The 25,729-nt window shown below is 42.5% G+C and overlaps 1 long non-coding RNA gene across 1 annotated transcript in view; it reads left to right on the top strand.

Annotated features, from left to right (window-relative positions):
• The first annotated feature begins 6,503 nt into the window (after window positions 1-6,503).
• LOC142852216 (uncharacterized) overlaps window positions 6,504-25,729 on the top strand; it is a 45,615-nt gene continuing 26,389 nt past the window's right edge. The window contains exon 1 of the long non-coding RNA XR_012910941.1: window positions 6,504-6,808. This is a non-coding gene — a long non-coding RNA (uncharacterized LOC142852216). The remainder of the gene's footprint in view (window positions 6,809-25,729) is intronic.

The following is a 25,729-nucleotide window of genomic DNA, read 5'->3' as shown; positions in this document are numbered from 1 at the left end:
ACAATGAACCTAATAGAAGAGAAAGTGGGAAGTACCCTACATCAGATGGGCACAGGAGATCGCTTCCTATGTGTAACCCCAACAGCTCAGACATTAAGGGCAACACTGAATAAATGGGACCTACTAAAGCTGAGAAGCTTCTGTAAAGCAAAGGACACTGTCACCAAGACAAAAAGGCAACCTACTGACTGGGAGAAGATCTTCACCAACCCCACAACAGACAAAGGTCTGATCTCCAAAATATATAGAGAACTCAGGAAACTAGACTTTAAAATGCTAATTAACCCAATTAAAAAATGGGGCACTGATCTGAACAGAGAATTCTCAGCAGAGGAAGTTCAAATGGCCAAAAGACACTTAAGGTCATGCTCAACCTCCTTAGCGATCAGGGAAATGCAAATCAAAACAACCTTGAGATATCATCTTACACCTGTCAGAATGGCTAAAATAAAAAACACCAATGATAGCCTTTGCTGGAGAGGCTGTGGAGGAAGGGGTACCCTCATCCATTGCTGGTGGGAATGCAATCTTGTGCAGCCACTTTGGAAATCAGTGTTTCGGTTTCTCAGGAAATTTGGGATCAACCTACCCCTGGACCCAGCAATACCACTCCTGGGAATATACCCAAGAGATGGCCTATCATATGACAAGAGCATTTGCTCAATTATGTTCATAGCAGTATTATTTGTAATAGCCAGAACCTGGAAACAACCTAGATGCCCTTCAATGGAAGAATGGATGAAGAAAGTGTGGAATATCTACACATTAGAGTACTATGCTGCGGTAAAAAACAATGACTTCTCGAATTTTGCATGCAAATGGATGGAAATAGAAAACACTATACTGAGTGAGGTAACCCAGACCCAAAAAGATGAATATGGGATGTACTCACTCATAATTGGTTTCTAGCCATAAATAAGGGACACGGAGCCTACAATTGGTGATTGTAGCTAAGTAAGAAGGTGAACCAAAGGAAAAACATATAGTTATCCTCTTGGCTATGGGAAGTAGACAAAGTTGCCGGGGAGAAAACTGAGATCTTGGGGGTGGGGTGGGGTGGGGGTAAGGGGAGATGGGGAGAGAAAAGGGAGAAGGGGAGGAAGGGGGAACTTGGAGAAAAAGGAGGATTGGGATAAAGGAAGGTTGGATAGGGGAGCACGGAAGCACAACTCTTAGTTAAGGGAGCCACCTTAGGGTTGGCAAGAGATTTGAACCTAGAGTGGCTCCCAGGTGCCCAAGCCGAGGTCCCCAGTTAATTCCTTGGGCAGCTGAGGATAGGGAACCTGAAATGACCCTATCCCATAGCAATACTGACGAATATCTTGCATATCATCATAGAACCTTCATCTGGTGATGGATGGAGATAGAGACAGAGACCCACACTGGAGCACTGAACTGAGCTCCCAAGGTCCCAATGAGGAGCAGAAGGAGGAGATCTTCTCCCCCTCCTCCCACCCTTCTCCCCCTCCCCCCACTCCTTTCCCCCTCCCTCTCCAGTCCAAAGAGCAGTCAGGGTTCCCTGTCCTGTGGTAAGTCCTAGGTCCTCCCCCTCCGTCCATATCTAGGAAGGTGAACATCCAAACTGGGTAGGCTCCCACAAAGCCAGCACATTACGTAGGATCTAAACCCCTTGCCATTGTCCTTGGCGTCTCATCAGCTCTCATTGTTCGCCATGTTCAGAGAGTCCAGTTTTATCCCATGCTTTTTCAGTCACAGTCCAGCTGGCCTTGGTGAGCTCCCAATAGATCAGCTCCACTGTCTCAGTGGGTGGGTGCACCCCTCGTGGTCCCGACTTCCCCTCCCTCTCCCCCTCCCTCTCCAGTCCGAAGAGCAATCAGGGTTCCCTGCCCTGTGAAAAGTCCAAGGTCCTCCCTCTTCCATCCAGGTCTAGGAAGGTGAGCATCCAAACTGGCTAGGCTCCCATGAAGTAGGATCAAAACCCAGTGACATTGTCCTTGGCTTCTCATCAGCCCTCATTGTCTGCCTTGTTCAGAGAGTCCGGTTTTATCCCATGCTTTTTCAGTCCCAGTCCAGCTGGCCTTGGTGAGCTCCCTAATAGATCAACCCCACTGTCTCAGTGGATGGGTGCACCCCTCATGGTCCTGACTTCCTTGCTCATGTTCTCCCTCCTTCTGCTTCTCATTGGGACCTTGGGAGCTCATTCCGGTGCTCCAGTGTGGGTCTCTGTCTCTATCTCCATCCATTGCCAGATGAAGGTTCTATGGTGATATGCAAGATATTCATCAGTATGGCTGTAGGTTAGGGCAGAAACTAGACTTTAAAATGCTAATTAAGCCAATTAAAAAATGGGCACTGAACTGAACAGAGAATTCTCAACAGAAGAAGTACAAATGGCCAAAAGACACTTAAGGTCATGCTCAACCTCCTTAGTGATCACGGAAATACAAATCAAAACAACTTTGAGATACCATCTTACACCTGTCAGAATGGCTAAAATAAAAAACACCAATGATAGCCTTTGCTGGAGAGGTTGTGGAGGAAGGGGTACCCTCATCCATTGCTGGTGGGAATGCAAACTTGTGCAACCACTTTGGAAATCAATGTGGCGGTTTTATTCTTATATATGGGGAAAACACTGCATATATGTGATGTGTATATTTCCCATATTTTCAGTTTGAATTCTAAGGGGGGCCAGGCCAAGAGAGCAAGTGAGAAAATGGTTGAAGAGATGACTCCTCTCCTTCTGGAGAGTCCATGGTAGGTCAGGGTGTATGACCTGGAAACAAGGGAAAACTTTCAGGAGGCAGGAAAATTCTAGAGCAACTTCATTTATACTGCTGCCATTGATAGCCAATGAGATGAACAGTTAGTGGTTTATCTTTCACCGCGTGGTGGGTATAAAAGGGTAAGTGATGAACATTCCAATCAACTCTTTTAACTGAATGGCTGTGACTCAGCATCCTAGTAGAATAAGGGTTGTGAAAGGAGAGACACCACCTGATCAGACCTTATGAACCTGCCAATACCCACAAGACCAACGTTGCCAGAGCTATTGGCCACGTTGACCCCTCTGTGAAAGGAGAGACACCACCTGATCGGACCTGATGAACCTGCCAATACCCACAAGACCAACATTGCCAGAGCTATTGGCCACGTTGACCCCTCTGTGGCCATGTCAACTGGGCTATCAAGGCTTTTCCCTTAAATAGTTGAGTGGACAAGATGACTACTTGACAAGAAGAAGGAAAGACTGCATCCCAGGTAGTGGAGTTGTCCAAAGCCACCCTGGGACAATCCAAGTCCACAAGGACAGAAGTATAAATCCTCTCAGCAGGATTTACATGTACAGGGACATGTGCATGGCAACCATGGGAACACCACCATCTTTGAACTCCACTAGCCACTGAAGGACAAGATGATCAGATGGCTGCCATGTGTAGACTATGTTCAGACTGTGGTTACTCTCTCTAAACAGGAGGTCAGTAACTTCCAGGTAGACAGAGTTCAAGAAACAGTGAGTGTGAGCTACAAAGTGGTATTGTCCCATAAATGTCCAACCCCCATTCCAAAACAAAAAAATCACGCACTTTGGCTCTTGTCCAATCCTTCACATTCTGTGACTCCTATCAAACTATTATTGAGACACAGTTGCTATCTTGATATTCACACAGTAGGAGATTCTGTCACGACAATTTATTTGACTATGAATATCTAAACCACAGTAGAAATTCTTCTCTTAACCAGAAGAAGAAGAAGAAGAAGAAGAAGAAGAAGAAGAAGAAGAAGAAGAAGAAGAAGAAGAAGAAGAAGAAGAAGAAGAAGAAGAAGAAAAAGAAGGAAAGAAAGAAAGAAAAAAGAAAGAAATCACCTTGTAAAATTTGTTTCCACCTGGTTCTATATTGATGGTTATGTAAATATTGCGATTTCAGATTGCCTCAGATAAATGCTTGCTAGACCAGTTGAGGGTGACTGTCTTTGAAGGGTTTGGGGAGTGGGACCAACTAGAGGCTAGACCACTTAATCCCGGCCTAGTCAGCAAAACCAAGTCAACGCATGTGGTCCTGTCCTGCAGGCTGTAAGGACTTGGGGCTGTTGACCCAGTGAACTAATCCAGTGGACACGGCGCCAGAAACAAGGGAGTTTCCAATGTAAAAACTGGGGTTGTAAAATAGGCATCCTAAAAATTAAAAATACATACATAAACCCCCCTTCCCAAAAATACACAATAGGAAAATATAATCCATTGGCCAAAAAATTAAAATTAGGAAATCCCTTAATAATGTATTCTGGCCTTTGGAAGACAGGGAAAACCTGGACTCTATGCCACAGGAAGACACCCTTGGGTGTCTCAGATAGAAATCAGCCATGATTGCCAGGCCCCTGAAGTACATAGGGTTAGGAACTAAAGAACCTGTCAGACCATGGAGTGATAAAACTCACTGTGAATCAGGGCAGCCCAAATCAACATTAGAGGATTGCAAGGCATTTGCCTATTACTCTAGGTCTTTAACCTAGGCACCTCCATTTATGCTGATGCTTGCTATTCTGGCTAATGGGTTAACTCATCCTGATAACAACAATATTACTTGGTGGGCATGTTCTAATGGATTTACTAAACATACCTTTTCAGATGCTTTCCAAACTAAGTAGACAGGCTGTTCCGGACCTAGAGGTATTACAAGCCTTTGTTTTTAAATTAAAACGATAGGTCAGTTTTCTTGCAGCAATGGTCCTGTAAAATTGGAGCGGCTCTGACTCACTTGTCATTAGATAAAGAAACTATGCAATAGCTTTAGGAGAAACCTGTTGTCTTTATATAATCAATCAGGAGTCATTAGAGAAAATCTTGCCATGGTTGGGAAAAACCTGAGAGAGGGATAGGACGAAGGTGGGGGGGGGGGAGACAGAGAAAGAAGCCAAAGAATTGATCCCAGTTCCTGTTCTCTTGTTCCCCCCAGCTCTCGGCTATCAGCCTCGGCTGTGCCTTTAATTCTCGTGATAGGTTTAGAGACAGGGCCCTGCAAGTTAATCTATATGGAGAATTATGCATGAGTTCAATAAAATTGGTGGTCCTTAGGAGCATGTATGCTTTCGAAAGCAGGATGAGTCCATAAATCAGTCACTAACACTAAAATCACTGGTGAATGTAACAGGGTCCTAGGCTTAATAAGCCCTGAGACCTTAGCAGAACTGCCTTCATGACAGAAGTAGTCCCACTTAGACTATAAAGCCAAGCACCTAGACAGTCCAACTCGCAAAACTAAAATAAAGATCAGAGGGGTGAGTGTGTTCTTGACCCACGGCAGGAGCCCGGAAAGGGAACACAGACACTCCCAGACCCCCTTAACTCCCTGGTCATTCTGTAGGGGCTGCTCCCCTCTGATATGGCCTCCCTCTTCCTAACCCACCCCAGTTTGCACCCAGGAACCCCCTCCTTTCTTCCTCCCTTCCTCAGGGCCATAAGACCCCCCAGCTCAGCCTGTTTGGGTGCTGGGACGGGTGGTGAGTGCAATGAGCAATTCAAAGATGCTAATTGCATAATCTGACACCTGCATTGGTGTGAAATTTGTGAAGTATGTTCACCATCTCGTATTCCTAACATTTGAGTGGATCTCTGGAAACATTATTTGTAGCTACCCAGACTAAGATTTTTTTTTCTGGAATTCATCTGGTCCTCCTAAGGGCGCTCCCCAACTACTACTATTCAACACCTAAGCATAGGAACTGGGGGTGCAGCTGGGGGCAGTCTCGCACCTATGAGGCCATATGTTAATTGCCCATCCCTGCAAACTAACAATCCATTGTTGAAATCCTATTCTTCTGTGACTTATCACTCACCAAACCGCCTCACGCACACAGTCCTTTTCTCCTTCCCTCCACCTCCGCAAGCCCTGTACCTGCAGGAGTGTTTTTTATCTACAGAATTATCACACTGCCTTTAACTACTCATGTCTGCACTATATGGAGAGGTCGTTCTGGATAGTTTCCTGTTGTTACTTCCCTTTGCTCTCAGCTTGTGTTTGATCAGCACTAAGTCCCTGACATGGGCGTAAATGCTCAGAGTTAAAAATCTTTGCAGTCTTCAGCTCTTGCAGTGTAAATACTTTGGCATCAGATATGGCCTTGCCATATCACTTTGATAAATCAGGACCACAGCATTTGAGAAAGTTGAGAGGATCCAAGAAAGGTGCCTAACATTTTAACAAAGCTGGGGGAATGCTAGCAACATCCTAGTGTGACTGAACCCTAATAAACCATGGTTTCCCTGTTATCCTAGTACGTGAGCTGGGTCTGGCATAGAGAGCTTGATGGTGTGCAAGAAGGTTTTCTCCCTGCCGCAATTGTAGAGCTTCATCCTTTGATTTTTTTATTAACAGGCAGGCTATAGCAGTTCTTCACTTGCCAGAGAGGCTGTGCTATGCCCGGCACTGATCGCCACAGGGTGGGGAGAAAGCTCCTGGTGCGCTTCTCCTCATGGCCGCCAGGGGTCAGCAGCGGCAGTGGGAGACCTGTAAATTCTTAGGCGCCTGGCAGTCAGGGCTGCAGAGAACCCTCGCGGAGCCTAACTTTAGAGAACACTGACTGGATTGAACCGGGCCCTTCAGAGCGCAACCGCAGATGCACTCGAGACTCTCCAAAGGGACTCGTGGGATAACTGCCATTCTTCAGAGCTAACGGATTTCTTTCGGCCGCGGCTGCAGACCCCAGTCAGGGCACAGGCAGGTCGGGAGGCACTGGATACTGGCTGGCCGCTATCGCTGCCTGAGTCTCAACAGCGGTGTGCAGCACCGGCGCGATCCCGCGTCCACCCCAAGGCTGCGGAGGAAGCAGCCTGAAGACTCCCAAGGTAGCTTAAGCCAGATCTCGGGGCAAGCGTTTGATTCTCTTTTTGCTTCCCTCTCTACTCCTTTGCGGTCTCCCACCCATCTATTCCCCTAGGTCCTCCGGTCCCTCCAGGGGCTAATGCCTCTGCCTTCTGGGCCAAGCAGAGTCAATCTCAGCCTCTCCAAGGAGATTTGCTGGTGACTGCAGGACAAAATTTACCCCTAGAAAGCAAGCGTGGAGCAGCCAGAGAATGTCCACCATTGGCAGGTATAAAAACCACAAGGAGATCAAAGCCAAGCATGAAAGTCAAGGCAAGGGTAAGGAAGGGAGCAGCTGCCTGCTTGTTTCGTGCTCCTGGAGTTCAGTGTGGAGCTTGATGTCTTCCCCAACTGGAGGTGAACACTCGGACCTATTCCGATGATTCCTTCTTTATTCTCTCGTGGTGCTTTCCTGATGCTCCTTTGTTACCCTCCCCCATCTCTCATTCTAACACTGTCTTTACTCGTGATGTTTCCCTTCTAATTCTCTCATCCATGATATTATCCTCCTAGCCCGTTGTAACTCCTTCTTTCATGGTGTTTTCCTCTGATGCTCCAAAGTTTCTTTGTTCTTCACGTGTTAGATGCCCACAAAATTTTTTCAAACTATATAGGATCTGACATGGCAATATATATATATATATATATATATATATATATATATATATATATATATATATATCATCTGATGTCAGGACAAGGTCTGGAGCTGTCTATGCATTCTTTATATTAAGTCATGGCCATGTTGTTTGGTCATTAAAATGAGTCTTTGTCTTGCTGCATGCCATGGTGTGGTCCTGGATCCTTTGAGGTTAGGATTTTCCTGGGTCGAGTGAAATGACTGTGAGGCTCATACGCCCTTGAAGTTAAGCTTGCCCCAGACTCCTTGGTAATCAGGGAGCTGCCACGCTGCCAATAATGTCCCTTTATGGCCTTTCACTTAGGTTACTCATCAGACCACCTCCTCCTGAGGTAAAGTGCATCCTGTCATCCTGCAGCTGTGTCTATGGCCTGGGTCACACTTGACATTACATTACTGTTCTTGATCTGTGGCTGTCCAAAAAATACCTAGGCCTAGGGTGTTCCTGGGTGCACCCTACACATCCTGATTCCAAGGTACTCAATATCCAGTTGTGACCCAGGGAACATGAAGACTGTGATGTGGTCTTGACTCCCCTGATTTGAGAATGTTGACCATGTAGGATGAAAATGATATGTAACCTCCACTATATTATTGTGAAAATAATATATTGGATTTAATTCATCGGATCACCAAACTTTGTTGGTACAGTTAGTTCATCTTTGTTAGAGGATTTGGGGTTGGCTAACTCATAATGGTCTTCATCTTGCCTTGCATCGCTTGAAGTAAATATAGCACATAATCACACAAGACAAGGGGGTGACCTCACATCTTCTTCAGGCCAAAGGCTGCCCAGGTTTGGTACAGTCATTTGTGGTGCAGACACCATGAAGGCCTTGATTTGGTTCTGGCTTCTTTGAATTGAAACTGTGACTTGGAGAGGATAAGTAGAGGGTGTGGCCAAAACACACTTGAAGTTTGGCCCCATCTTCTTGGTGGACAAGAAGCAACCGAGCCTTTCATAGTGATCACTTAGCAGCCAGATTAGAAAGCCTTGTGTATGATTTCATGGTTTATATTAAACAGAGTCTATCTTGGCGAAAAATGATTGAAGATAAGTCCAGGTGCAATTGAACACTTCTTTATATTTAGGTATGTCATTTTATTTGATCATTAATGTGAGTACTTGGCTCCATTAGGACCATGATATGGATGGTTCTGTCTCCCTTGTAGAGAGGGTTTTCATGAGAATTATGAAGATAGATTATTGTTCACAGACTTGAAATTAAACTGATGGTCCATTCCAGTCATCCCAGAACTTAGAGGAGTGGAAGGCACAAAGCTTCGGAGCTCAAGGTCTCTCCTTGGCTCCATGGGGAATTTGAGGCTGGCCTGGGCATCAGTAGACCTTGTCTCAAAATAATAAAAGGAAGAAACAATGAGGGACAAAGCAGGAAAAAAAACTCTCTTTAAAACCTCTATTCAGTGCTGGAGAGATGGCTCAGAGGTTAAGAGCACTGACTGTTCTTCCAAAGGTCCTGAGTTCAATTCCCAGCAACCACATGGTGGCTCACAACCACCATGTAATGAGGTCTGGTGCCTTCTTCTGGCCTGCGGACATACACACAGAATGTTGTATACATAATAAATAAATAAATAAATAAATAAATAAATAAATAAATAAAAGAATTTAAAAAAAAACCTAAAGTGGCTGTGGAAATGACTCAGCAGGTAAAAATGCTTGCTATACAAGTGTAATGGCCTGAGTTCAATCTGCAGAACACACATAAAACACTCGGACTAGCACCTATGAGCCTGTACTCCAGCACTGCGGAGGGCCCAGACAAGAGGACCGTGCAGCTTTGTTGGCTGCCGCCTCGCTAGCTTCAGGTTCAGTTCTCAGCGGAATGAGACAGAGACCAATAAAGCAGGACACTGAATATCCTCCCCTGGCCTCCAAGAACAAACGTGGTCATGTGCACCTACACACATGCACACATACATACACACACATGCATACACATGCAATACACAATTTACAATTTTACAAAACTGAAACTATACTGGGTGTGGTAGCACATGCCTTCAGTCCCAACACCCAAGAGGCAGAGGCAGAGGGATCTCTGTGAGTTGAGGCCAGCCTGGTCTACAGAGTGAGTTCCAGGACAGCTAGGACTAGACCAGAAACCCTGTCTCAAAGAAAAATCAAAAGGAAACTAAAACTAAAAATAACTTTTCTCTATTTTGGTTTTGTGTATGATTTTGTTTTTGAGACAGGGTCTCGTGTGTGTGTGTGTGTGTGTGTGTGTGTGTGTGTGTGTGTGTGTCCCAGGCTGGTCTTCAGCATCCCCAGTAGTGGGATGCACCACTATGCATGGCTCTCTTCCCTTTATCACTTACCTCAGGCATTTGACTGCAGTGATAGAAAGCTGATTGCCACACAGGGGCACACTGACCTGTTCATTGACCAGGCGGATAAGCTTGTCCATGTTTTTGAACCACATGTTGGCATTCTCATACTGGAAGTCTGAACCCATGGTCATCACAGTATGGTTGGTTCGGTAATACTTTTGCTATAGATGAGAAGGCAATCATTGGGCCAGGGTGTCCTGGACTATCCCTACACCTACCCCTAAGTACATGTGAGAGCCTTGGGATGTAGTTCCATGTGAGAATACTAGTCAAATGTTCAAAACCCATTGGATCCCCAATACAAAAAAATAATACTGCACTTAAGGTATATATGGAGGCCAAATGTTGTATACATACTAAATAAATCTTTTTAAAAAATTGAAAATAAATAAATAAAACCTCTATTCACCAGCAAAGACTCTGGAGCAACAGACCCTCTGTTCCTTTCTAGGAACTATGAGCAGCTCTACCTGGAGGACCAATGACCTAGGGCCTGGGAGTCAGAAGAAAAGCTGGCTCTTTGTATGGACTGAATGTTTCTGTGCCCCTTCTGTCTTACACGTGTTTCCAAGCTTTGAATTCTCAGATTGATGTTTTTAGTTTAGAGTGCCTGTGAAAGCCAGAAAGCATAAAGTGGACCATTAGAGGAGAAGAAGAGAACGGGCATGGAGGGAAGTGGGAAGGCAGAAGAAATTCATTGTGGGAAGGGTAAGGAAGTCTTGCAATGGAAAGGTTTAATCAGGGATAGGAGAAGTATGTGGGGGGGGAGGGTTAACCAAAGCTAAGCATGGAGGGAAAAATCCTTTTGGAAAAAATATTACATTTTAAGTCATTTAAAACCATTTGAGGGGCTGGTTAAATAGTTTAGCATGTAAAGATGCTTGATGCCAACCATATTTTGTTGAGTTTGATGTTGGGAAACCACAGGGTGGAAGGTAAGAAAATGATCCAGAAAATGATGCTCTGACCTCCCCACATGGACCGTGGTTTGCCACCAAGTCTAATGAATGGAGCTGCAACCTTGAAAGTCTAAGTAAAACAACTGAATGAAGGAGCCCTGCATGCATGGATAACGTTCCTCCCAGAAGACTAAGTTGACTAACAAAGACCCCAATACTGTGAGATTAGATCCCTCTGAGCTGTGAAGCAAGGGGTCTCCAGTCAGACATTACAGGCTGCTGCCAATGTCCTCATTTACACATGAGAATTAGATTGTAGAACTATTCTGAACACACTATACACTTGGCATATAGAACATTTAGAAGCCATGTTGTATCCATGCTAACTAGCTTTTGTAGTACTAGAAGCTTCTATGCAAGCTACTGGATGAGGAAAGTTGGCAATGATTTTACCCATCTGTAGACCCTGCATGTTACAACTTGCCTGGCAAGGTGTGTTGACTATTATAGGAACAATGAACTTTGTGATTTGATTTTAGATCTACCACACAGTAGGAAACTCTTGGCTGGTTCTGTAAACCTGGTTCAGAGCCCAGTGACTGAGGCCCGGGTAATGTAATATGGAAATTTCTCTGATTCTAGAGACTAAAAACTTTGCTGGACATCACAGCCAGAGTTCATAACATACATTGAGGTCACTAAGACATAAGGCTGCTGCCCTACTGTGTACTCAAACTGATTGTTTAGCTCACTTTTAAGAGTACGTAACAATTACTACTACTTTCTCTGGTCTTCCTACATAGCCATCTTCTACAAACTGAACTAAAACTTAACAGTAGTCTTAAATTACGTTCTCTTCTGTGCTCACTGATTCAGAACAAATGTATATCATTTGTATAAAATAGCAAATATAGAGGTTGAAAACACTCTCAAATAAATATCCACCAAGTTGAACACAGCTGCATTACTGGGCAAACATGGTGTTTGAAATGCTTTCTGTTGTCTGGGTGAGTTGGGGTCAGTTGCAGTCATTACCTTAATCCCTTGTAAGACTCCATGAATGATTTCTATAAAGTATCCCACTCCCATCTCCACGTGATTCTTATGGGGAAATTCAATAAAAGAGAGAGCAACAAAAGGGGCAGGAATTCACACACAGGGACAGATGTAGAGACAGACAGACATGGGGACAGACACAGACTCCGACACAAAAACAGACACAGGGACAGACTTCTTCAGAAAGGCATGGATTCAGATTCATGCAACAGACAGAGAAGGGAAGACAGGAAACATGTAGAAAATGCAAACCTGGAAATGACTCCCAATGGAAGTGCTTTTATTTCTTTCCTTAATGCCACACTGAAGCAGTATTGGTGACTCTGAGCTAATCACTGATTGTTGAATACACACAATAGGCCCTCTGTTGTGTCTTGTTAAAACTGCCTTCTATGTACTCATGCTGACATTGAGCAACTGCGATCCCCAATGAGAGAGGCTTCCTTAGGCAGTGGGCTCTGGTGAATGCACAGACTCACACCTGGCCAAAGTTTAGAGAATGCATAACTGTGCAGTTCTCAGACCACAGCAGGACATCTGAACCACAACACCCTCCAAGGCTCAGGGACTACTTTGGAGGAGAGAGGCGGAGGTTGTAGATAGGTTCTGTGAAGTGGTGTCCAGGACACAGTGATCATCATACACAGGAAGGGGCTCATAAGGCCCCACCCTCAGTGAGGGACTTTGTCCAGTTAATGTGTGCTGGGGCATGGGACGTCATAAAAATGAAAGGAAAAGGAAATGCAGGTAGGCAGCCACACTTTAACTCTGTGGATGCTGAGGCCAATAGAGCAGTTCGGGTGGTGTTTTTACCCATGTGAGAGCAGTGTAAGTATGAAAATCTCAACAAGGCTGGTTTGTGACGTGGAAAATCCACTAACATTCATTGGTGCTTGTTACTGAGCTCCAGTTTCTAAAACTGCAATGGCCCAGATAGCCAGAAATGGGCTCAACCTGGACTTCAGAGGATTTCGGGAGGGTGAATAAAAGCCAACATTCCTTAAACACTTGTGAAGCTAGTTCCTCTACCCAAAGGTGTCATTCCTCTTATCACTGGCAGTAGGAAAACTGGCTACCTGAGGTGTCTATTACCGTAATAAGGTACAGACTAGACTCGCCTCTAGACTTCTTCAGCAGCACAAGTACATGCTGTACCTGTGAACGTCCATGCTGGTGTTGTAGGGCCTCTACCCTCCTCCTCTACCCTAAACTCCCTTTAGTTCAGAAGCCTCCCTCCCCCAGGTTCTCATTCTCTTTCTAAACCTAGCTCTGTCTCCTCCTGTCTCTATGTTCCTCTCCCTCTCTGTGTGTCTTCTCCTCTGTCTTTCCCTCTGCCTCGCTGCTCTGTTTCTGCTTCTTTCATAGTCAGGAGTGGTTGGCTATGTTCAGTCAACATCTCTTTCTGCTCTGGTGATTCGATGTGTCTCTATCTCTTCTATCTCTGATAGCTATAACAGAACATTGTTCTTTAAACACATCACCAAAAGGTCATGTCTTCAGTTTGCACAATACCAAGAAACAGTTTAAAATATTTTCATAACACATTTTAATGGAAAACTATTATAAACTTATATACAGAATTCAATATATACTGTGTCAATTTTCAGAGAAATATTTAACATTAAATTTTCTATATTTTGTAAAATATTCTTGACAGATTGTCACTTGATGTCAGTAGCTTCTCATAAGTGCTTCAGCAGCAACCAAAAAGAAAAACAAGAATGACTATCAGCAGTACTAAGATCATTGATGGCATCGTCAGGATGAGCAGTAAACAGAGGCATCATCAGTAGACTCTTATGTAGTGTCATGTCACAATGAATATCTTTGTCTTTGAGAAGTGCTAAGAATGTGGAGTCTTAGTTCATTGGTTTTATTTTCAGATGCTGCTTCTTTGGGGGTGTTTGGTTCCAAAATGATGCTATCCACATAAGTCACAGTGTATGGACACAGAAAAATAGAAACTAATGCCTAACAATTACATTTCTCTGCTTAGCCATTTAGAAGACACAATTTTCACATTAGAAGTGAAAATTATTCCCCCATTCCAGCATAGGAGACAACTGTCAATCTACCAACTTCACTTGACCGGTTTGGTTGGACTAAACTGATTTTGTTACTTTAATGTGATGTATTTTCAGTATGATTGGAAAATATGAGCATTTTTTCTAGTTTTAGATAATGCCCAAAGGGTCCTAAACACAGCACAAAATTTATCTATCGTACATATTAGTACCAAAGAGAACTGTATTTCTAGTGCAAAAATCTTCATCTATTTTAAACTATTGCTACTGTCTAACTTACCTTCTTAAGCTCATGGTACTTTTAACTGCACAGCACTTGCCAAATTACATTAAATACCCATATCATCACTGATGACAATAATTTCAGAAACCATATTTAAGATGTTAGCAGTACCATTGACATAGTTGCTGCCCAAAGTGCCAAATTACATTAAATACCCATATCATCACTGATGACAATAATTTCAGAAACCATATTGAGGATTTTAGCAGTAACCTTGACATAGTTGCTGCCCAAAGTGCCAAATTACATTAAATACCCATATCATCACTGATGACATGAATTTCAGAAACCATATTGAGGATTTTAGCAGTAACCTTGACATAGTTGCTGCCCAAAGTGCCAAATTACATTAAATACCCATATCATCACTGATGACATGAATTTCAGAAACCATATTGAGGATTTTAGCAGTAACCTTGACATAGTTGCTGCCCAAAGTAGAAGAAACTTGGAGTTAGTATTCATTGTATAGCAGGTGTAGTAAGCTGGATTTGCAGCATGAACACTTACATTAGCGTTCTCAGGAGGGTCCAAAGCGTCACCTGGGACACAAACAAGAGCAGATTCCTGATCAATAGTGAATTTACCACACCTCTGTTCTCTTCTAAGCAAGTTTCAAGAACAGGGTCAGCATTTTGCAAAGGGTCCATGGTGTCACCAGTGTGGTTACCACAAGCAGGCTCAGGGTCATCATGTGGTCTCCTCATTGCATGTCCAGTGTAAGTACCTAAAGAACATGTGTGATATAGGGTGGTGTTGTGATTTGTCATTTCCTCAGATGCTGAAGAGTGTCACCTCTGTCGCCTGCACGTGAAGATGATGTCAAGTCAGTGTAGCAGTAGGCTGGGGCACAATGCCATGCTTCTCAGGAGCATGAAGGAAACATTCTGCCGTCTTTTCTTCAACCTTTAAGGAAACTTTGAGATGTTAGTTTTCATTAAAACTTTTGCTGATTTTTATTCATTTTAGAACTTATCTGTTAATGTGAGGGTCTTGAGATATAGTCCCCAAATGTTTGTTCGTCCAGGGTAATTTTATCACTCTAACCACTGATATCCTGTAACTTCTGCTTCCTTTCTGTTTGAGTCAAAGCCCTGAGTTTGAAAATCTTAAAAGGGGACCTGCTCAGCCCTTTGCCTTCTTTTCTACTGCTCTTTGCTACCTGACATTGTCATCCTCTCTGTAATGGGAAGATGTAAAAAGAAAAGGATACAATGTGTCCTCTCCTGTTTTTATGACCGGGATTTTACATTCCAGCCAGATTAGTTGAATGTGACAATCAGGGGCTTTGGGAACAAAAGAACCTCTCTCTTCTGCACCCCACTAAAGCTTTCCCATGGCTTTCACAATTGCCCATTAGGTTCCTGGGATAACAGAACAGTGAGGGTGACTTTTGAAATGCATGAATAAACTGTGCCACTACCCACAGCAGAGGGGAGCTGTGGAGCTGAAGTAAGGGTTCTGGGAGATGCCTTCTAAATTCTCACTCCCTAGCAGTGACTGTTCTTATACATGGCTGATGGATGTAATGGTCTGTTCCAGCATCTCTGTGGCTGATGGATGCTTGCTAATCACCTGTTCCAGCATCTCTGTGGCAGGTTAAATGAGAGCAGACTCATGGGCTCATGTATTTGAATGCTTGGTCTCCAGGTAGTGGAACTACTTGGGGGAGTGTTAGGAGGTGTGGCTTTGTTGTAGGAGTTGTGTGGCCTTGGGTTTCAGAAGACTGGTACCATATCCAGTGAGCTCTTGGTTTCTTTTATGAGTTAAACGTAGCTCTCACCTGGGCACCATGACTGCCTGCCTGAACCATGGTGGTGATGAAATTGTGTGTATCCCATTGGAACCACAGGCCCCACTCCAAACAAACCCTTCCTTCTAGAAGTTGCCTTGGGAATGGTGTTTTATTACAGCAATAGAAAATAATATAACCATGATCCAATCACAGTCTGAGTAACATGGACAAAGCCTGAAGGCCTCATTTGATGTGCTAAAAGGGTGTTTCATAGTGGATTATGCCAAAAGAGTTGAAACAATTTCATAATGTTTGCTTAGATTGGATACATAGAACACCAACTGATTTAATGAGATACATTTAGGAAGTGTCAGTTTTGAAAATGCATTTGATGCTGTTTGTCAGGAAGGGAGCCTCATCAACTTTTATTCCAGTTACAAATAATGACTTTAGGCCGTTGTCATTCATGACATCTCAGGGAGCCTCCTAACTTAACAGTCTATGTTTACCTTTCTGTACCAGGTTTGAGGAGACTTTGTGCTACTTATGTGAAAAACTCAAAACATTCCAAAGCTTACCCAACATCATCAAACAATGTAACGTGGAGATGATTAAACAAAATAGCTTAAGAAGCAATGCTTGTCAAAGGAAAAAGATGAGGAAGTAGACATCCTACATGTATGTCCAAACTGCTCAAGCGCATCATGTGAAAATAGTCAGTTCACTGGTCACAACATAAGGAAGATTGAGAATTACTGCATTACAAGGTGACTAGCTAGCATGGCTATCCCAGGAGTGAGGGTATGAAGGAGGTGGAGGATATGTTTGAGGCTGGCATCCTCTTCTCTGACACTGTTTGCAACTATACAGATACAGAAACACAAAGGCATCACTCCCCTCACAAGCAAATATGTTACTTTTCACATTAGTGGGAATCACCATCAAGCATGACTTTTTCCACAGTATTCAGGCATCGTCTCTCCCAGAGAACTTAGGTTCATCACCGATTTTCTAAGAACTGCTTGGTCCCTCTTCTTCACTGTGGAGATCTTGTCAGACTATAAAAATTGTTTCCATATGTTCTGCAATGAAAAGACAGAGGATTAACTTTCCTGGTTTGATTATGAAATGAACTCTTTTGTTTTGGAGTACACAATTTCAAAACTACTTTATTACTTACCAGGCACAGAGTGTTTAAACATGAAAAGTAGAAACCATTACTTAAAAGTAAAATATCTTCTAATGAGCTTATCTAGTTACAAATCACTATGATATCATCAAGAAGTAAAAAATATTTTTCCTATCTAGATTGAGAAAATCATGAACTGAGAAATTTGGCCTTTCTCTGTGACTGAGACTAAACTGAACTCGCTATATTTTAAAATTTCTAAACCTTATATATGAGATGATTATTAATTTTATAGCCCCCCATCATCAGTGTTTGTCTTCTATGATTGGGAGGCAAAATGCATATTATTTTCCATTTATAAATAAACTCTCAGTTACTAGTGTCCTCCATATCATAGTATCTGTGAAAGTGCTTTATAGAAACCCATTTCTCCACTGAGTCACATTCAAAAGTCATTAATATTCGACTTCTGATTCACACCAACCCTTACTCTAGGGCTCCAGGTTACAAACAGGTTTCCTAACCTCCAGCAGCTCACGGTGATGAGGTCGCCTTTACTATGAATAGATTAATATCTAATTACAACCCTAAAATATTGTAAATGTGTGAACATGTCACAAAGAATCAGAGTGTATATTATTGTCAAATACAGAACAAATATCCATAAATCGAAGTGTTACTAAACGGTAATTAAATCTTAATGTCAACAACTGTTGGCTAATTGGGGAAAAATACTTTCTTTGTAACTGAAGGGAGAGTTTTCAATGTCCTCTTAGTGGAATCAAATAGAACACACATTCTCTTCACAATGAAAACTTGGTTGAAGAGATTACAAATAGCTAAATTTGTTAGTGTAAACACAGGAGCAAAAAGACAAACAGAAGAGATGCTCTTCTATGTGATCCTGAAATAGGGATTTCCCAGGGAAGAGTAAATCTACCTGCAATTATGCTGAAGGAAAAGGCACCTGGGTGATGCCTGGACCACTGCAATAACTGGACCCTTTCAAATGTATTCAGGTGCATTGCCACAGTCATTTTAAAATCAGTCTAATATGTATTTACTTCTGCAAACCATCCTTGGTCAAGCACCAGGCCCCTTCTATGATATGAGAACTGCACTCAATCTTCCACTCCCTGTGTTTCCAGCTCGTGCTCTTATTGGGCCATGCTAGCTGCAAGGACTTACTGCTCAATGGAATTTATAGAAAAAATGGTTCACAAATACCACCTTTTCTCTGACCAAATTTCCATTTAACACTGTGATAGACATTGCTAGTGGGAATGCAAGCTGATACAGCCCTGTTGGATGTCAGTGTGGCTATTTCTCAGATAATGAGGAAACAACCCTCTTCACCACAAAGAAATAATGTAAAGGACAGTCACCCACGTTACAATAATACTGACTCTTTTCACCCCATCTCTTATGGGAAGAGGGTCTTCCAGATTCCTCTACACTCCATGTACTCCTATTCACTTGATGCTGTGCCCTCCATAGGCGAGGTCGGTGTGAAAGACACTGGGGCGACGGCTACTGAAAGCCCAAACTCTGCAGTGTTCCTCTCTCCCTGAGAATCTTATCCAGACTCAATGGACCAGTCAGTGCCGCCCACTGCAGAATGATGCTCTTTTCTCAGCCTTCTCCTACTGTGGAAAATTGTTCTGGAAAGTATGTCTATTCGCATGTAAACCAAGTATCACCATATCCTACACTAACAAATAAAAACAATGAAGAAAGATGCTGGCGGTATAGCCAGTAGGGTGAGAGCTAGCCTAGAATGCTTATAATGGCAGTGTTCAATCCCCAGCACTGCCTACAGGACTCAAAATCAATTCATTTTTTTAAATAATTGAACAAGCCTTAATTTCTTATGTCAAGAATTTTGTCAAGATATATTCAGATTAATTGGCATAATTAAAGATAAACATAAAACCATATGTGAATTGTTTAATATGTCTAAATTGAGAAATTAGAAAAAGGAAGGAAACCCAGAAAAACCTAGTTACATTAGTCCTCAAAATCTTAAAGTAATTGAGTACTATATTTTTGGGTTTTTTAACATGATCACCTTATTGATATAGATGTATATAATAATGCATAGCATAAATATAATGTGTTTATTATAAAAATTCCATTTTCTAGCAAGCAAACTTGCTGTTATATGACTATAGAGGACACATACTGTGGACTAGTTAGAGGTCTTTTTATTTATACAAAAATACCATGCGCATCAGAGGCTCACGTTAACATGTTTCAGATGATATAGTTTGAGACTGGAAACTTTGGAGGCCTTTCTTTGAGTGCTATGCTCTCAGTGGTCAGTATATGAGGAACTTTTTTTTGCTTCTAAGCATTCCTCTGCCACATTCTCAGAAGCCATGACGTTTGTGATACTGTCAGATAGTTTTAACAGTTCATTCATGTGTGAATGGTGAAACCACTGCCTGGCTGTTACTTTTTTCAGTAAACCTCTTTGTGTAATCCTGAGTCTTTATAACTCACAACTGACTTCAAACCTCAAAGAAAGCAACACGCCTTTGTCAGCTTTATTCTTCCCAGGTCACAGCTAAGACTCCTGTACTTCAGGGACTATTGACAGTATACTCTGGACCAGCAGTTCTATGTTCCTAGTTTCTGCTTTGGCTGTCATCACGGTCTTGGAACTTGTTGTTGGGACTTTTCACCTGCAGTGTGAACCTTGTCCAAAATAGCACTGCTGCTGAAGTGATCTCCAACAAACTGTAGGAAAACCTTCAACCTTTACCACTGTGTTCAATGTCTTTTTAGCAGATAAGTATCCCCAGTCTTATTAGATCAAAGATCTAAACAAACTTATTTTTTATCTCCATATTTGATATGCGTTCCTGTTCACATTTGTCAGTTGATCCGGTGCATGCTCTTAGGTCAGAGGACATCCTTGACTGTCAGTCCTTTCCTCCTAACTTGGTTTTGAGGCAGAGTTTCTTGTCATTAACAGCTGTAAAAGCCAGGCTAACTAAAGTCTAACATTCTAGACAGTCTCTTGTCTCCACTCCCAGGTTCCTCCAAGTTCCCTGAGATTAAAGATGCCCACTAGCACATGAGGCCCTTTCTGTGTTCTGAGGAGTTGAACTCTGAATTCATGGGCTTGTGTGATAAGTACTTTACTCCTGAGACATGTTCCTAGTCGTGATTTCCTAAGACTGTGCTATACCATGTCAAAGTCACAAGCATACTTTCTCTGTATGCTTCAGAAGTGTCAGCTTACAAATTTCAGTTTGTCTTGTATTAAGGGAGGAATAAATGACATTAACTGGCTCTCATTAGAGAAAACCACAGGCCCTCTAACTAGATTACAAGTCTAATTGAATGTGCTCTTCACACAGAAGCCTTAGTTCCATAATTAAGAGCAATCTGCTTATAACAACTTCTTTAATTTAGGCTCAAAGTCTTCTTTTAAAATTGTGTGTTTTAGGGCAGAAAATTGATTACCTGGAAATAAGGAAAAAGTCAGACACTGTGTAATGTGTCGATAATCCCAGCACTTTTATAGTTCATGGGAGGTGGAGATAGTAAAATCCCAAAGAGGTTTCCCAGCCTGCTCACCTGGAGTAAGTGGCCAAGTGCCAAGTAAAAATAGAAATAAGGCAAAGTAATCACACAGGGTTGTTCTGTGTCTGGGATGGGAATATCATGGCATGCATGTCCTCTGACACAAAAACAAGTACGTGAAGGTGAGGGATGCTAGACCATGTTTAGAATATATGGAATGTACAAAAGTGTACTTTCAATAAAAATAAAGTACACACACACGTTTTACTTTTTAATTCATCTGACTTTAAACCTACATGAATGGACAAAAAGATAGGAATCATTTGCTGTTGAAAGCTGAACTCATCTTGAATACCAAGTGTCCTATGTAGAGCTGCTCTCACTGTGAAGAAACTCCATGACCCAAATCAACTTGGGGACAGAGGATTCATTTGGCTTATGTGTCCATATCATAGTCCATGATTAGTGGACGTCGGGGCAGGAACCCAAACAGGGAAGGAACCTGGAGGCAGGAGCTGATACAGAGGCCATGGAGGGGAGCTGTTACTGGCTTGCTTCCTTCAATCACTGATTAAGAAAATGCCTTACAACTACATCTTGTGAAGGAGGCATTTTCTTATGGAGTCTTAGTTCTTTGTACTCATCATGGACAACTGTCCCTAACCAGATTAGCTGTTTCAGGACTTTGGGTGCACAGATTCACATCTGACCAACACATTGTCAAGACATTACAGACAGAACAGGAAAAAAAATAACATCTGGTAATATCATTTCATTGTCATGATGGACAACCTAACGTATTCGATTGTTCAGAAATCACTTAAAGCAGAGTGAGTGATTAAGGAGACAACATGTTTTTAAAAAACTGCTTATGTTCAACATAGTACTTTGAAAAATATATAAGAAACAGAACAAAAGTACTAAAATTATTATAAATTTCACTGTAGAAAAGAAAGCTGAGACTTTGCAAAAAGCAACATTAATGTGAAGTTGACTTAACTTGTAGAAAATTGCCAATCAATCAGATTAGGAATGACAAACTGTTGTTTTTAAATGGGAAGCTGAGCCCTGCTACACACTGTTCTTTTGTTTATGTTGGAACAGTCTCTTTTCCAGCTCACAAACCCTCTGTGCTAGGCTTTCTCAATATGAGCTTCTGAGTTGAAGCCATATTCTATCTACCATTTTAGTATTCATTACTTAAGCATTGTCACCCACAAAAACAGTGCTAAGAGTGTAAAAAAGAAACAGGAGCTATTTGGCTTAAGCTCTGAATGTTCGTCTGCACCATTCTGTACTAAAAACTCTGCTATCGGGGCTGGAGAGATGGCTCAGCAGTTAAGAGCATTGCCTGCTCTTCCAAAGGTCCTGAGTTCAATTCCCAGCAACCACATGGTGGCTCACAACCATCTGTAATGAGGTCTGGTGCCCTCTTCTGGCCTGCAAGCATACACACAGACAGACTATTGTATACATAATAAATAATAAATAAATATTTAAAAAAAACTCTGCTATCAAAAAAAATAAAATAAAAAAAATTAAAACTCTGCTATCTCGTGTTGGTTTTCATATAAGGCAAATTTATATGGTGTCAACCCAGGCTGTAAAGAAAGAAATTTCATTTCATAAATTGACATGCTTCTCAACTGAAATTTTATCACAGATTTTGTAAACAAAAAGAGTCACAAAAGAATAGATTTTCCTTCAGCCCTTGCTACAGATTTACATACACAAGGGTTCCATTCCCTTTGATACACCTTCCCCTGCCCAACATTGCCCGTGAACACCACTCATCTCCACAAACACTCGCTGGTTCCAGTCTTCTTAGCTCCACAAATATATGACTCCATTGGCCCAACCCTAAAACATGCAGTTAGGTTTGGTGTGCTTCTGTTGAATGACTGAACTCAAGTGGCATCTCTGGAGCAGTTTCTCCATCTGTTTTTCAAAACTATTTTTTCCCTAAACTAAAAATTATCTCCCAAACCAAACATCATTTCCTGTTTTAGTGCTCCAAAAAATGCTGGAGGTAGACCCCAGACTCTAATGGTATGTAACACAAAGCGTGCTTGTTCTTCAGAAATAGCCAGGATGCAACAGTCCATCACCTATATAAAATGCTAATGAGGACCAGGGACAAAGACATGCAGGCCTTTTTAAAGGGAATTTGGGGAATTCTAAGTATCTTTGTGATAATCGGGCAGTCGGGGAGCAGTTACATGGGGCGCATGTTGATTGGACAGGGCTAGTAACATTTTCATCCATTGTGGGATTTTTCTGTCACATGGTCAGTAGCAGCCAGATCCAGCAACTCTGGGTCTCCCAGCCTTTTAAGGACAGGTTTGGAACTGTTTAGCCGATTGACTAAACCTGACTGGGGAACTCCCTGGATTCAGGCTTAGGTCATTAATTACAATGAAGTTGCTCCTTGTCTAAGATGGAGTCACATTTTGGCCCCTTCACTATGTACACAGAAAATTTGAAAAAGTAAATTAAAAAATGTCCTTTTAGTATGTTTTCTTCAATGATCAAATTTCCGCATTTGCCTGTGTGCCTGTGACCTTTACTCTAGCCTCATCTCTGAGAGACAAACCACATCAATAGCTTCTTAATTGCACAGATTTCTGGTTTTGTCTACAGACATTTATTACCTCAAAATAATTTTTTATTGCTTGTGAACATATGAATTATGTGTGTGTCCAAATCCTTTACTTGTTCAATTTGAAAGTAAAGCCCACATCTGAAACAAAATGTGCTGTGCTGAGTTCCTTTAAGTTACCTCTAAAATCTATGAAAAACAGATTTGGAAAAAAAAATGTTTGACTCTGAACAGATTCAGTGAGACTGCTTGAGCTTCAGAATGTGGAAAATGATCAGAGTGTCATTGCTGGAAGTACATTGCGAATGAACTTGAATGATCAAGGAGCATGTGAGCTATGGAGAATCTACTGTTGAGGGTCTTGGTTTCCTGCCTATGATCTAGTGAGAAATAAGAAACAAGGACTAGGAAAGAGGGCTGCAGTGACTGTTAAAACTCAGTTGATAAAGCACTCGCCCTGCAAGCCTGAGACCCGAGTTCAGAGCCCCCAGCACCCTGACAAACTTGGAGAAGTGGATACAGGAGGATCCCCAAAGCTTGCTTGCCTGAACGTCTAGGTGAATCAGTATACTCCAAGACAATCAGTAAAACACAGTGGGGATTTGGGTGAGAGAATGTCTCAAAAGCTGAGGTATAGGGACCATACGGTGGTTCATCAGATTAGGGCACCCACTGGCAGACCAATGGCCTGAGTTCAATCACCAGAACACACAACGTGGCAGAACACAGCTGTCAAATATTGTTCTCTTCTGACCTTCACACACTTACTTGGCAGGTGTGGGGCACATGTGCACACACACACGATATTTTTAATGAGAGGAAAAGAAATTGACGAATAAATTGTCGACCTCTAGCCTTCATGTGTGCACCAAAGCACACAGAACATGGATATAAGGGGCTGAAGACTGAGTTATAGTTCATGTTGAAAATTTCCTTATGAAATTCCTCAGCAAACATGAAACACATAGACGTAAGATTTCTTGGTGATTCTTCTTTTGGCTTCAACTTGTCATTTTATGTAAAAATTTAACTCATGATATATTTTTTGTGTTGCATATAACATAGCATTAAAAAATATGCATTGAGGGCTGGAGAGATGGCTTGGCATTTGCGAACTCTAGTTTTTCCTGTAGGGGACCTGGGTTTGACTTCTAGCACCCACAAAGCAGATCACAACTGTCCATGACTCCAGTTCCAGAAGATACAATGCCCTCTTCTGATGCGTGTGTGGTACACTGAAAATGCATGCGGGCAAAACACTCAAAAATGTATTTGGTTTTATTAGCTAAATCCCTTTAAAGCACCCAATAAACTGCTCTAAAGGAGACAGTGTAAAAGGATTTGTAAACTAACTGAAGTTCTTTGTTTTGCTTCTCTTAAAGAAAGCCTAGGAGCTGCCCTTCCAAGGTGTGCAGGTTTCAGATGCCTAGGAGCCTAAAGCAAGCACAAAACCCAGTGGTCTCCATGAAAGAAGAGGCTTAAGCATGACCCCTGCCCTCCCTCGGGCAGCTCTGGAAGGGTGTGTTTCTCCGTGGTAGACCCTGGCTGTCCCCAAGAGTTTCTGCTCCTCCTGCCCCTCCCCAGGCCCCATTACCTGCCACTCCTGTCATATTCGTTCACGTGGTATTGACTGAAGTTGATGAGTTTTTTCCAGTGTTGGAAGCCATATTACCTACACTGGCCGCACGGTGGAGCTGTCCCATGGAGTCATTCTGGATTAAATAGAGGGGAAAATCCTGCTTTTTACGACCCAAGCACCTATGACCCAGGCATGAGGGCCAGAGGCGGGTATACCAGCCCGCTGAGGAGCTCTAATAGTATGGGCATCGTAATCAAGGTCCTCTTGCATGTTGAGCCTCAAGGCTCCACAGGCCTTCCCGGCCCTTCCTGCCTTCCTGTTTAGACACTGCAACCCTCCACCCTCCCAAACTCAACAGTAAATGTTCAAAACACTGGTTAAGTCTCCCCACTGATCCAAAAGAACGTCCTGCCAGGGCAGCTCCTTGGTTCAGTGTGAGCTGAACTCTGCTTCATCCTTAGCAGCCCCGTTCCATGGGCATAGTGATGTGCTGTGAGCACACACGGTTCTCAGCGACTGCACCCTGTGTGCTCTGCGCATGCCCATGTCAGACTCCAGTGACAAAAGCCTACAGTGCTCAGCACGTGTGGACAAAGATGGTATGTTTTCTCTTTTAAGGATGTTCCCTGTTAAGGTTCTGATATGGGAACTACAATCTGAATAACCACAGAGGTTTGGTACCTACTAAGGGACCAGGAGGGAGCAGAGTATCTCTCAAGGAAAGGAAATAGTCTATAGTGTTATGTAGCTATAAAGGAAAACTAGAGTTGGTTGGTTTAATGAAAGGGGGATGGAACAGACAGGTAAAGGCGGGAAAACGGGAAGGGACGATCAATACTAAAGGTCCTTTGAAAAACTCTATGGGAACAGACTACGTTAGGAGCTTCCTATACATATGTGAAAGAAACCCACAGGGAGACAAAAAAACTGAGGAGAGAAGGCTTCAAGTAGGCATCTTGTGCCACCAAATTAAACCTCCAGTGCCAGGAACAGGTTACAGCCTGTTGAGTTATTATAAAAGGGACTCATGGACACCACCCAATAGAACAGGCTCTTGTTGCTCACACAACCTGATGTT

Source organism: Microtus pennsylvanicus, chromosome 6 (assembly GCF_037038515.1).
Source record: "Microtus pennsylvanicus isolate mMicPen1 chromosome 6, mMicPen1.hap1, whole genome shotgun sequence".
Lineage (NCBI taxonomy): Eukaryota > Metazoa > Chordata > Mammalia > Rodentia > Cricetidae > Microtus > Microtus pennsylvanicus.
Note: the sequence above shows the minus strand (reverse complement) of the source record. Positions and strands in the feature narration are given on the sequence as shown.